The sequence below is a fragment of the Chiloscyllium plagiosum genome, unplaced genomic scaffold, assembly GCF_037043375.1.
Source record: "Chiloscyllium plagiosum isolate Xiang-an unplaced genomic scaffold, Cpla_swu_hap1 HiC_scaffold_24, whole genome shotgun sequence".
In the NCBI taxonomy this organism is placed as follows: domain Eukaryota; kingdom Metazoa; phylum Chordata; class Chondrichthyes; order Orectolobiformes; family Hemiscylliidae; genus Chiloscyllium; species Chiloscyllium plagiosum.
The window spans coordinates 21,425,192-21,438,601 of NW_028270162.1; the positions used below are offsets into that span (position 1 = coordinate 21,425,192).

The window sequence follows — 13,410 nt, forward strand, 5'->3', positions numbered from 1 at the left end:
AGAGCTTTTCTAATCAACCTGTTCAGAGATGTTATTGGAGCAAATTGGATTTGAGCCTGGTCACTTGGCCCAGAGGTAGGGGTACTACCAGTACAGTACAAATGCCCTTGTGTTGAAAGTATATTCAATTGTTTGTGCTAATCGATACAAATGGATTGAGAACTAAGCAGAAAAAAATGGCCTTTGTTTGCCTAACTTAATGGCAATTTGCCATTTCTAAAATATATTTCAGGTTCAGAAGATACTTGCAAATACATAAATGAAAAGTCAAATCTTCAGCCTTGTCACAAACCAAAAGGTATGTAAGTTCAGTATTTGTGTCAGTGCTTTAAAATATATGTCAGTATTCAACAATAGCTCTATTTCCTAATTATATTCAAGGAGGATCTTGTATATCCTTTGTATGGGTGAACCTTGGATTTGTAATATGTATGCTACAGGTGAATGCTCCACAGAGTATCTTCACTTTGTCATATAAAGTGTATGGGGAGTATATACACAGGGGAAAGGTAGAGAAAGAGAGAGAGAAAGAGAGAGAAAGAGTCAGAGGGAGAGAAAGAGTCTGAGGGAGAGAGTGGGGAGTATATATAATAACAGTGAGAAGGGCAAAGAGATCAGAAGGAGAAGATAAAAGGGAAATGATGGAAATGTAAATGTCAAACTAGAATGAAAAATACAAAAGAAAGATAAAACAAGAGAACATGAACATAAGCTTAAAATGGTGCATTTGGAGGTGTCAGATGTTGATGCAGGCTCAGTTGGGGGAAATCCGAGGAATAATCTGAGGTCTGGTAAGGAAATATTTAAGTTTTCACAGGCCCTGCCAAAGTTTGAAGAAAAGGATTTAAAAAGGTATTCTACATGTCATTTGAGAAAATGGCTTGACAAATGAATTGAGCAAAAGAAGAGTGTATATTGCTTATGCATAGTAAGTTGGCAGGTAAAGCACAGGAAATTTAGGTTTCACTGTCAGAGGAGGTTTCTAAGGATTATAATGCAGTGAAAGATATTATATTGGCTGCATATGAGTTAGTTCCTGAGGTATACAGACAAGGTTCTGGAACTTAAGAAAGCATCCTAGGCAAACCTATATTGAATTCGAAAAGGTTAAGCAAAGTACTTTTGACAGGTGGATAAGAGCATGAGAACAAGAAGCCACATATGAAGTTTCACTACTTCCATGATAGGAACTCATGTTGAGGACTAAGGTTGCAGCTGCTAGACAGACGGCAATCATGGCTGATGATTATGATTTAATCCATAAAACTACATTTTTTTCCACCATCCTCATATGTTTGAAATGGATAGAAAATCGGAGATTGAAGACAAGGAACCAAGGTAAGGAATGGATAGCAAGGTGTCCGCTTCAAATCAGAAAGAAAGCGCTAAAGTAGAGGTGAGAATTGGAAACTAAAGTATTTCCATTAAACAAGAATGTTTTGACAGGAGTGAAAATCATAGCTTTGCCTATAATCACTCAAAACTCAATGTTGAGGTTAAAGAAACTGAACAGTTAAAGGAATAGGTTCTGATTTTTTTTTCCATCATGTGCTGTGAATGCAGCAATGGCTAAATAACATTCATCATTAAAGGTCACAGTATTACCACAAACCGCTGTTGGAATAAATGAAACTGTATTTAAGACAGAAGTTAGTTAAAGAGGTATATGCCATATCTTCATTAAATTGAGTCTTAGGAAGCAGATCCACAGTTAAGTAAATTAGCAAAGACAACTCACACTGAAGGTAAGATTAAAGAAAATTCAACATGTTATTTTATTGTAAATGGAGTTTTGATGAGGAAGTGGTGATATCCTCACAGAACTAGGCATAAAGAATAGACAGTTGTTCATCAAAAAATGATACTGCCCAGATATTGTAAGGAGGTAGTACGAGCAGCACATGAAGTTGCTATGGCAGGTCATATAGAAATATTGAAAATGTAGCCATCGAGAAACAGTTATCTGAGATGGACAGGAAAATCTCAACAATCAGGCCATTACCTTTGATGCTTCAACCAATTTTTGAAGAATAATTTAGTCAATCATTATTAAATGGTAAAGGACTATTACCAAAACCAAAAACAGGACATAAGTATATTCTTACAATTATGTATATGACAACTCAAAACCCAGAGGCAGTTCTTTTAAGGATAATTATAGCTGGGTTTAATGAAAACATTGATGTTAATTACACGATGTCTGACACATATTCCAGACAGTGAAGATACTTGCAAACTTGGAACTGAATTATTGGATCTTGATCCTTGCCGCAAAAGAAAAGGTATCTAAACAATGTCACTGTTTTAAAATATATATCATTAATAGGCAATCTATCTCTTTTCTTTTTAATGTAGTTATGTTCAAGGAAGCGCTGCTCTGTATGCTTTATTACATGTGCCATTGAATGTACATTGGAGAGTATTACTGTTTATCCCACAAATGAATGGCTGCTCAAAGGGGCTTTTGTTTGCCATGCAAAGTGTACAGGGGAAGATTGCAGTGATATGTGGAAAAGAAAGTCAGATATGAAGAAAATTACACTTGGTTCTTCCTTATTAGTTGCAATGCCCTCTTCCTGCAATGACAACCATTTACTCTTACAAGTGTATACAGATGTGACCATATCTTTCTCTGATGTTTACTTACTACCATATATTATCAACTTCTTTGACAAGGAGGAAGAGTATATACCTTTGTTGGGATAGCAAGGGATTTTAAGACTGTCCCTATAAGGATAGATTCTGGATTAGTTGTGCTGGAAGAGCACAGCAGTTCAGGCAGCATCCAAGGAGCTTTGAAATCGACATTTCGGGCAAAAGCCCTACATCAGGAATAAAGGCAGTGAGCCTGAAGCGTGAAGAGATAAGTTAGGGGAAGGTGGGGGTGGGGAGAGAGTAGCATAGAGTACAGTGAGTGAGTGGGGGAGGAGATGAAGGTGATAGGTCAGGGAGGAGAGGGTGGAAAGGAGCTAGGCAGGTCGGACAAGTCCGGACAAGTCATGGGGACAGTGCTGAGCTGGAAGTTTTAAACTAGGATGAGGTGGGGGAAGGAGAAATGAGGAAGCAGTTGAAGTCCACATTGATGTCCTGGGGTTGAAGTGTTCCGAGGCGGAAGATGAGGTGCGGATCCCGCACCTCCGCCCTCAGACCCCACCCCTCCAACCATAACAAGGACAGAACGCCCCTGGTGCTCACCTTCCACCCTATCAACCTTCGCATAAACCAAATCATCCGCCGACATTTCCGCCACCTCCAAACAGACGCCACCACCAGGGATATATTTCCCTCCCCACCCCTTTCCACCTTCCGCCAATCCCTGGGTGTCACTGATAGTTGGCTTACTTTAATCTAATTAGAGATTGCATCAACTTAAATGGGTACAAACAGTGTGTACTCAACCTATTTTACATGTCATTCAAGCAAAAAGCATTTTTCAGTGAAAATTGTTTTTTGCAATATTGGAGTAAACTTTCATATAAAAGTTCTAAGCAGATTGCACAACTATTCTAAATATATTCAATTTTCATTTCCATTGATTTAATAATTTTAACAGATTTTCCTTGCTAAATTCAAATACAGATTCAAATTCAGGTATATTGTGGGGGAAAAATCTATAACGCTATAGACTTTTAATGCGATTTTGGTACAGGTAAGTGTGATTGGTGTTCTTGAAATATATTGAGAAACTAAACAGAAATGGAAGCCGAAAAGTGAAGATAGTGAAGATACTTGCAAACGTGGAACTGAACTATCAGGTCTAGATCCTTGTCGCAAACAAAAACAAATATAAAATGTTTTAAACCATGTTTCTTCATTAAAAGAAACTCAGTATTTTCTTGCTGATGTGATTATACTCAAGGAAGCACTGCATTTTACTTTTGATATCTGCAACAGGATGGACATTGGAGAACTTTACTCTGTTTGTAAATTAATGGCTGCTCATCATAGTTTTGTTTTGCCATGGAAAATGTCTAGGGTGCAGAAGCAGTGAGAAATTGTAAAGAGTGTATCAGACAAGTTTGTATATTGTGTCCTCCAGCCTTATTGGTTTCTATGCCCTCTGTCCACAATGATAACCACTTATTTCTCCTTGAGGATGTAATGTGGTTACACCTTGTTCTGTAATAAAGAGAGGATTGCATCAGTTGTAGTCAGTGGAAATGAAGATTACATGAGGGCTAGTAGAATATATATTGTGTAAAAGATTGAAAAGGTATGTAAGATGAGGGAAGGCATTATGTGAATGTAGAAAATGAAGAGTTTGATTGTAGCAGCAGGAAGAATAAATTGTAAGGTGTGGTAGAAAGTAATCAAAGCAGTTAAAATGAATCAGAGGCAACAAGCCTTGAGGGAGCATAGCTGTGTCAATCAAGGAACAATTCAGCAGCAGTATCTCATCATGTCATACACGCTGATCAGCCAAACAGTCAAAAACTTGAGCGATGCAGGGATCTGGCAGTTGTAATCTAATTGGGAATAGTGATCAATATGACATTTTTCTTGCACTCACTTGAAGGGGTATATGTAGCATGAATTTTATCTCTTTCACAAACACATTCAAGATTAAAACTGTTCTTTCTATGAGGTATTTTTCTTGACAAAATTACAATGGATTTTTTCACAAAACGTTTTGTTGGATGGAATCACTATTCAAAAAAATAGATTTTTATTTCCATTGATTTCATTAATTGATAATAGACAATCTGCACTGATAGGGTCATAAAGTCATTTATTATGGAACAGACCCTTCAATCTAAACAGTTCGTGCCATCCAAGTTCCCAAACTGAACTAATCTAATCTGCCTGTGCTTGGCCCATATTCCTTCAACTCGGTAAAATCCTTCAAATCTTTCCTATTTATGAAATTATGTAAAGTTTTTTAACCATTATAACTACCTGCATCTACCACTTCCTCTGGCAGTTCATTCCACTCATGAAAATGTAGTTGCCCCATAATATAGTTGCCCATATGTCCTTTTAAATCTTTCTCCTCTCATTTCAAAATATGCTGCCTAGATTGAGCTCCACCAACCTCGCAAAAAGATCCTTGTCATTCGCCTTATCTATGCCCCTCATGATTTTGGAAACCTCAATCAGGTGTCCCCTCAACCTCCGGCACTCCAATGAAAAAAGTCCCAGCTTTTCCTGTCTATTTTTATATCTCAAACCTTTAATTTCCAGCAACATCCTGATAAATCCTTTATGAACCCTCTCCAGTTTAATAATATGCTTCTTATAACAGGACACCCACAACTGGATACAGTAATTGAGAAGAGGTCTTACCAACGTCCTATACAATATCAACTTGATGTTCCAACTCTGAGATTCAAAGTGTTCAGCAATGAAGGCAAGAGTGCTATACGCCTTCTTAACCATCGTGACTACCTTTGACACAACTTCAAAGAATAATGTACCTGAACACCTAGGTCTCTCTTATCTACACTACTCAGGGCCCTACCATTCATTGTGTAAGTCCTGTCCCTGTTTGATGTTTTTATGTCCAAGGGACCTGTTGAAAAATAATCACATTATTCTTGCTAATTGCTGCTAGTGCTTTTACTTCCTGTGGCTAAATCATAGAATAATACGGTCCTTACAGTGTGGAAGCAGTCCATTCTACCCATTAAGTGAACACCATCCATCCAAAGAGCTTCCCTCCCAGACACACACTCCTTCTCTGTCCCTGTAACCTTGCATTTTCTGCAGCTAATCCACCTAGCCTGCATATCCCTGGTCACTATGGGCAATTTAGCATGACCAATCCAGGGTACCCAGAGGAATGCTTGCAAACACAGGAGAATGTGCAAACTCCATACAGAGTGGAGTGAGAAACTGAACAGAAATGAAAGAAAGAAAATTTACATTTTTAATTTTTCTGATGTTAGTTAAATAACTTCTGAATTATATTTCAGATACAGACGAGACTTGCAAATGCAAAACTAGAAAATCAGACAATGATTCTTGTCCTAGACGAAGAGGTATGTAATAAATGGGCATTAGTTCTTCAAACTATACATCATTAAACAGCAATCGGCATGTTCCAATCATTACAATTATATTCAAGGAGACACTTGTATTTATAAATGTTAACTGGTTGGGCATTGGAACTAGTTGGAGAGTGTTTCCATCTTAGTTGGAGAGTGTTTCCATCTATCCTACAAAAGAATGGTTGCTTAAAATTGTTTCACTTTGTCATGCACAGTGTTTGAAAGGGTTAACAGTGAAAGAAAAGTTTAGAAACAAGAAGGCAGGTGTCGGGATGGGCAGTCACTTAGCCCATCCCTTGGATCAGATTGTCAGATTCCCAGTGCAAAGTTATCATACTCAAAGCTTTAAAATTTCTACTGAATAAAGCAAACTATCTAAAATTGATAATTGGCCAGATAAGTCTCTTAACAAGCTTGTTTGCAGCTTGTTTTGCGCCAGTTTGAACTTTCCTTTTAAGGCACAGAATTCATGCAGGGCACCAACACTGTCAGAGAACTGGAGGTGTATGCAAAATGGATAGGTAATTGGAACAGTGTGACAAAAGCATGAGGCATGTTTGAACAGGTAGTGTTCAGATTAGATCCTTTTGCAAAGACAATGAGTTGTCTAGAATCAGGAGAATTATCTGTCATATCACTTCATTCTTGACAAAGGCATATTGGTGACTTGACTTTGGAGGGTTTTAATGGTTTCTCTGCTTATAAACCATATTCCAATAGAAATAAAGGAAAGACAAAACAGGAAATGAGATTAAGTTCACATGATTTTGGCTCAATGAGGAGAAAACTTCACAAACAAAAGCAGGCCCCTAGACAAGAGCTGCACAAGGCCAAGTATTAAGGAGCAGGAAGTAATGAAGGCAGTATAGTATCTTCAAAAGATTGTTGCATGTTAAAGGAGAAGTTACCTGAACCAATTGTTCACAGAAACTGACACCATGACCTTCCCATAGTTGTAGAAGTCATAGGCTCCTGGAACTTACTTTGCAACCATGTTTTTCCAAGCAGTGGCGACCAACATTAGTGGTGTCATGAACAGCAGCACAGCATTGAACCATGGAAATAATAGATTATCTATTGGAAAGGGCAGGGAGTCACATTGAATTCAAAGTGGGGAGCCTTGTAAAGACAGTGGAACTTGCCTCTGTTGCTGGATTCCTGCAGGTGCAGGGTATCATCGATTAAACCCTCAAGGCACTAATTGGCCGACAGGTAAGATTTATCAAAAAGGAAGAAATGTACTTCCTAAATCACCAACTTGTCTGCAACCAAAGCAAGTGCTTTATACAAATGTGTGTTTGCCACCCTGGAAATTGCCATGACAGCTGCAAGCTTTGACAATCACATTGTCGCAAGTCTTCATGGAGTGTTCAGAAATCAATGGATGGCTGTTAGCGGATAAGACTCATATCATGAGACAGTGGCTTTGTCTTCAGTACATAACATTGCCATGGAGGCTGTATAATGCTACAGCTAATGCCACCTGAGCACAAATGTTAAGGCTCCTTGAAGTTGAAGTTCAGATGTCTTGACTGGTTGGGTGGTATCCTCATGTGTACAATTAAAAATCACGCAGCAGGTTATAGTCCAACAGGTTTATTTGAAAATACAAGCTTTTGGAGTGCTGCTTCTTCATCAGTTAGCTAGTGGGACAGGTACATAGGACATAGAATTTATAAGTAAAAGATCAAGGTGTCGTACAACTGATGCAATGTGTTAGACCAACCTGGGTGGCTGTTAAGTCTTTCATCATTTAGAATGGCGATGCAGGTTTCTATTTATTACTGTGTAAATCCCAGAATTTCTTTCAAGTCACAGCCTGAGATTACTTAAGGTTTTATCAGTAGATAAAAAAAATTGACATCTCAGCCCAGACAATGCATTATCGGTGTGAGGTTAGAGCCTGTCTTTATCCCAATCTGGAGTCAGACTGGTTTTATTTCCAAAGTATAAAATTATAAAATATCACATTGACAGACTGCCTACAGAGTGTGTGCTTTTTGAACAAAATGGAATGTAATCTGCAAATACAAATATGCAAGTTCACCATGCAGACGTGTGTGTATATACGCATGTGCTTGATAAAGTGTGACGGATCATATGCCTGTAAGAGAGTGTGCACGAGAGTTGTATGTGTGTGTGAAAAACCATATATATAAGAGAGGGTCTATGTGAGTGTGCTTGTGTGTGAGTGAGGGTGTGGGAGTGTAGTTTAGTTACGTCTGTAGTATAACATGAACCCAAGATGCCACTTGAGGTCATCCTCATGGATACTGAACTTGGCTATCAGCCTCTGCTTGACCACTCTGCGTTGTTGCATATTCTGAAATCTGCCTTGGATGACGGTCACCTGAATGTCCTGGACTGCTGACATGTTCCCCCACTGGGAGGGAACAACTCTGTCTGGCGATTGTTGTATGGTGTCCATTCATCTGTTGTCGTAGCATCTGCATGGGGAACACTTCAGCAGTCAAGGACATTCGGCCTTGGATCTTCAGGTGAACGTTCTCCTAAACAGACTTCGAGATATATTACAATACAGAGTCACTGAGCCAAATTCGATACCCCTGTGGATGGCCTCAACCGGGATCTTGGGTTCATATCACACTACAAGTGACCCCACCACACTATACACTCTCACATACACAAACACAAGTACACATACACACTCACACAGACCGTCTCTCATCTACATGCTCTCTCTCTATCTCTATCTCTATCTCTAGCACACACACGCACGCACACACTCTACCAAGCATGCACATTCACACTCACACACACATACTCTCTCTCTCTCTGCCACACATTCACACACACACACTTTCCCTCTCCCTCACTTGCGCACTCAGGCACATACACATATAAGTCTATAGGGTGAATTTGCAGATACAGATACATTCTATTTTTCGAAAAGCACACACTCTGTAGGCAGTCAGTCAATGTGACATTTTGTGAATTCCCACATGTACTTAGAGTCATACAGTCATACAGCATGGAAACAGACCCTTTGGTTCAAATCATCCATGCAGACCAAGTTTCTCAAACTCAACTAATCCCACTTACCTAAGTTTGGACCATATCCCTGTAAATATTTCCTATTCATGCACCTTTCCAATGCCTTTTTAAATAATGTAACTGTATCTACATCTATCACTTCCTCTAGAGACAAAAAAACTGCAGATGCTGGAATACAAGTACAGATGCTGCCTGGCTTGCTGTGTTTCTCCAGCCTCCTGTTTATATTTTTTAATAGTTTGTGGGACTCGGGGGTCGCTGGCTGGCCAGCATTGATAGCCCATCCCTATCAACCCTTGAGAAGATGGTGGTGAGCTGTCTGTTGAATCGCTGCAGTCCACTTGCTGTTGGTTGACCCACAATGCTAGTAGGGAGGGAACTCCAGGATTTTCACCCAAAGACTGTGAAGGGATGGCGGTATATTTCCAAGTCAGGGTGGTGAGTGGCTTGGAAGAGAACATGCAGTTGTTGGTGTTTCCAAATACCTTGTCCTTTTAGATGGAATTGGTTGTGGGTTTGAAAGGTGCTTTCTAAGGATCTTTAGTGAATTTCTGCAGTGCATCTTGTAGATAGTACACGCTGCTGTCCATCACTATCTCTGGCAGTTCATTCCACACATGTACCAGCATGTAAAAAAGTTGCCCCTCTGGTCTCTTTTAAATAGTTCTCTCACCTTAAAAATATGCGTCTTAGTTTTGATGTCTCTCATTGTAGGGAAAAAACCTTTACTATTTACCTTATCTATGTCCCTCATCATTTTATAAGGTCACCCCTCAATCTCCTACACTCCAAAAAAGTCCCAGTTTATCCATTTAACTCAATCCCTCCAGTCCTGGCAACATCATCACAAATCTTTTCTAAGTCCCTTCAAATATCCTTCCTATAACAGGAAAGCCGATCTTAATTAAAACATTGTTATGAAACCAATCATATATCTGGAATTGGAGTATAATATTCTGTTCAATATATAATCCAGGGATTTGATAAGATTTAATGTATATGTAGGCCCGAGAAAGAAACACCATAATACCATAAGACATTGAAATGGACCATTTGGTCCATCAAATCTGCTCTGCTATTTAGTGAGACCATGACTGATTCGATAATCCTCAACATCATTTTCCTGCCCCTTTCCTTGTTACATTTTTTCTTAATGTTCATTTCTGGGACATAGGCATTGCTGGCTTGCCAGCATTTATTACCCATCTCTCATTGCCCTTGAGTAGACAGTGGTGAGCAGCCTTCTTGAATCGCTGCAGTCCACCTGCTGTGGGTTGACCCACAATGCCATGAGTGAGGGAATTCCAGGATTTTAACCTAGAGGTAGTGAAGGAACAATGATATATTTCCAAGTCAGGATGGTGCGTGGCTTAGAGGGGAACTTGAAGGTGGTAGTGTACCCACATGTCTGCAGCCCTGATCTTTCTAGATGGAAGGGTCATGGGTGTGGCAGATGCTGTCTGAAGATCTTTAGTGAATTTCAACAGTGCAGCTTATAGATAGTACACATTGCTACTACTGAGCATAGGTGGTGGATAGAGTGGATGTTCGTGGCTGTGGTGCCAATCAAGTGGGTTGCTTTGACTTGAATGGTGTCAAGCTTCTTGAGTGAATCTTCTTACTTACTACAAATCTCTGCCAATATTGCTATGATCCAATCTGTTTTGCCCTCTGCCACAGATATACTCCTTCAGAAAAGGAATTCTTATCAGCTTTGTCTCAAATGGACAACTTCTTTATAATGGTAGATTCTCCCACAAGCGGAAACAACCTCTCCGCATAGCCCTGTGAAGTCCCATAAGGATCTCAGATGTCTCAGCAAAGTCTCGCCTCATCCTTGCAAGTATCAACAATATAAGACTAATCTACTCAACCTTTCCTCATACCCAGGATCAACCTCATGAATCTTCTGTGGACCGTCTCTAATGCTCGTGCATAGTTCCTTGGATAAGGGGGCCAAAACAATGCACAGCTTTCCAGATGTAGTCCGACTTGTGCCTTACATATTTTTGGCTGCACTTCTCTTTTGCATAATCCATTCCTTTTTAAATAAATACCAACTTTCCATAATACCTACTGATCTTGTATACCAGCTTTTTTGTGTTTCATGCACTTGAAACCCAAATTGCTCAGTGCTGAAGCTTTCTAATCTTTCCATATTTAAGTAAAATTTAGCTCTTCTATTCTTCCTGCCAATGTGCATGACCTCACATTTTTCTACATGATATTCCATTTTCCAAGTTTTTAATGCAGTCATATAATGTGGCTAAATCCATCTGTAGAATCTTTGCATCATCTCCACCACTTGCCTTCTCCACTATTTTTGTATCATCTTCAAACTTGCCAGTAGTATTATGGTTCCAGCACTGATCTCTATGGCACTCCACTTGTTATAGGTTGCCATCCTGAAAATTTATATTTTTTTAGAACAGTTTCATGTCGAACATTAAGAACAGCCCTGTCCACTAGAACTCCTAAAACAGTTTAAAGACAACCTTCCAGCTCAGAAAGCCTAGACTTCCACAAACTAACATGCCTTTCTGCTTGTGTATACATTCGTCACTGAAACCTGATGAGCCCCTGATATGTCTTTCTGTCGTCATAGAAGTACAACTTTGTGAACATTTAAACAATTAACTCCCAGGTAGTTTATCTAATCATTTAGTATAAGTCACATGCTTTCTTAGAAAAGATTTTTGAACTTTATTAAGAAAAGACTTTGTGACTGCTTAAAAATAAGCTACTTACAAAAAAAACTAAAACCAAGAACCATTTATCTCTATTTTAAAATCCAAATTCCTAAATGATAGTAATATTTTAGAAATCTTTTGAACAACTTACTGAATGCTTTTAAGACAATCAAACTTAGATGATGATGGGATAACTGGACGATTCTTCCATAGAAGAATACATCGCATAACTTAATTAATAACATATGGTTTGCAGTGATTCCACTTTGAAATTCCTACATCTGTTCATGCCTTCAAATTTTTGAATTGCACTATGATGTCAAACATGGATAGGTTCTTGGTTTTAACTGGAGTTTAATTTGACGAGAGAAATACATATTTCTAGGTCAGACTTTCAAAGCTTTAAACATGTTTTAGAAAATCATTCGTTTCCAGGTGCTTCCACGGCATAAATGGGCTCATCAGTCATGATACCCTAGTCGTGGGGTTGCAGGACCTGACTGGCTATATGAAAGAAAATTCACAAATGAACAGTGAGGATAGAAACATTTTGACAACTATAATAAGGAATGACATAGTAACATAGAAGAGAGGAACAGGAGTAGGCCATTTTATCCCCAGGGCTCCTCCACAATACAATCATTGAGTTCAACGCCCTAGTCCTACCCTACCCCATATCTTTGATTCCTTTAGTCACAAAAGGTATAGCTACATCCGTAAAAAAAATTATGTTGGACAATTATGCATGAAGGATGAGCCCCAGTTATAAACAAAGGGTAGTTAATTGATATTTCACATATAAATAAAAATATCATTAATATTGAATTGGCCAAAAGGGAGGAACAAAGTTTTTGAGATGGCACATGATATTGAAGGCACAGAAGGAGACGAGCCTGATATAGAACAACCGAAAGAATTGTGTTGGTCACCAGAAGCTTCAGTCTGCTTATAAGAGTCCCAACAGCATATCTGTTCAATTACACAGTTCTAATTAGTGTCCATATGTCAAATTCTAAAAAGTAATAGTAATTCTATGTAAGATAACAGGGTTAAATCACTTAAGAAGCTCAAATCTCGTATTCAGTGAGATGCCTTTATTGTTAATTTCAGTGAAAAAGCTCAGATGAAGCTAGACATGAAGCATGATAAAGCGATTGTCTTTGCAGTAGATTTCAAATTAAAAGTTAATCATAAATGTATCATTCTTCAAGCAGAATGTTAACATGGTATTAACAGCATCTGGAAAGAGGGATTACAAAGATTCAGGTAAAGAATACAGGGGTGCGAGTTGAGGAATGCACTTACAATATATCAAAGATATTATTGAAAAATGTAATATTTGTAAAAGTACAGGAGATTACCATTGATGAAAGACTTTAATGAAACCATAGCAACCGACCTCAATGTATGAGATAAATGGAAAATACATTTTTCTTCTACATTTTATAGACAGAGTAGCTAGATTTAGTCTGTCAATGTATTTTATAGTATAGAACACTATAATGGAAAGATTGATAGGAATGGAGTTGGGAGTAACAGTTGACACCAAAGGCGAATTCGCTGTTGACATCATCAGAGAATCTGAAGGGTATAGCAATGCATACAGCAACAGAAAGATCCTTTACTTCCTGACTGACAGACTGCAATCAATAAGGTTAGGTGACAACACCTCCTCCACAATAATCCTGAATACTGCTGCCCTGTAAGGCTGCATATTC

The 13,410-nt window shown here is 38.7% G+C and overlaps 1 protein-coding gene across 1 annotated transcript in view; it reads left to right on the top strand.

Annotated features, from left to right (window-relative positions):
* Positions 1-244: 244 nt before the first annotated feature.
* Positions 245-13,410, top strand: part of LOC122562603 (uncharacterized) — a 269,073-nt gene continuing 255,907 nt past the window's right edge. Inside the window, exons 1-3 of the mRNA XM_087999793.1 lie at positions 245-298; positions 2,217-2,282; positions 5,913-5,978. The gene's annotated coding sequence lies outside the window, so the exon portion shown is untranslated. The remainder of the gene's footprint in view (positions 299-2,216; positions 2,283-5,912; positions 5,979-13,410) is intronic.